Source organism: Equus caballus, chromosome 16 (genome assembly GCF_041296265.1).
Source record: "Equus caballus isolate H_3958 breed thoroughbred chromosome 16, TB-T2T, whole genome shotgun sequence".
Classification (NCBI taxonomy): Eukaryota; Metazoa; Chordata; class Mammalia; order Perissodactyla; family Equidae; genus Equus; species Equus caballus.
In genome coordinates this window covers 38,053,109-38,053,814 of record NC_091699.1, presented here as the reverse complement: position 1 = coordinate 38,053,814, position 706 = coordinate 38,053,109, and positions in this window count along the sequence as shown.

Sequence of the window (706 nt, the reverse complement as noted above, 5' to 3'; positions counted from 1 at the left end):
GTGTTGTCTCTATTGTTTTGAAAAAATCATTTACAGTCATTCTCATCTAAACAGTGAATACTGGTTGTTAGTTCTGATTTCACATTTTCTAGACTCTTTGCTTTTCCCTTATTTTATTATGGGGACAAGGCACAGGATCAAAGTGGTTGTTTGCTCACTATTGTAGTTTCTTTTAACAAATGAAAAGACAGTCACACTTAACTACTTTAGTATAATAATATTTATCAGAATATAGATTCTTAGGATTTTTTCATTAATAGATAATCAAACTTCTAAAAGTTCTGGAGGAAAGAACTGAACTAGAAAGCATTTGGTAAGTTGCCAGTTTCAGGAGGGCTCAGACTTGGTTCTGAAAAAGGACCCCTATGAGAGCTGGAAATGGTTATTGGATTTTGACTTGGTTGTTTAAAGATGGCCAAGCCTGTGAATGCAAATAACTCCTCTCTAATCTTTTCATCTTTCAACATGTCCTCCCCTCTCCCTTATATTTTCATTATTTCTGAAACAGTTGTCAGTCAGAAAGCTTTAGGTCCCAACCCTACACAGTTTTGAGATTCCTCAGTCCCCCACTGCTTGAGCACTCAAAAAAAGATTATAATTTTTCTAATTATAGAGGCACCTTCTACTAGTAAAGGGAGTCTATGCCACATTACAATGAAAGATTTTAAATCTCAAAGTGGTTTGTGTTTTTAAAAGAAGACAATAG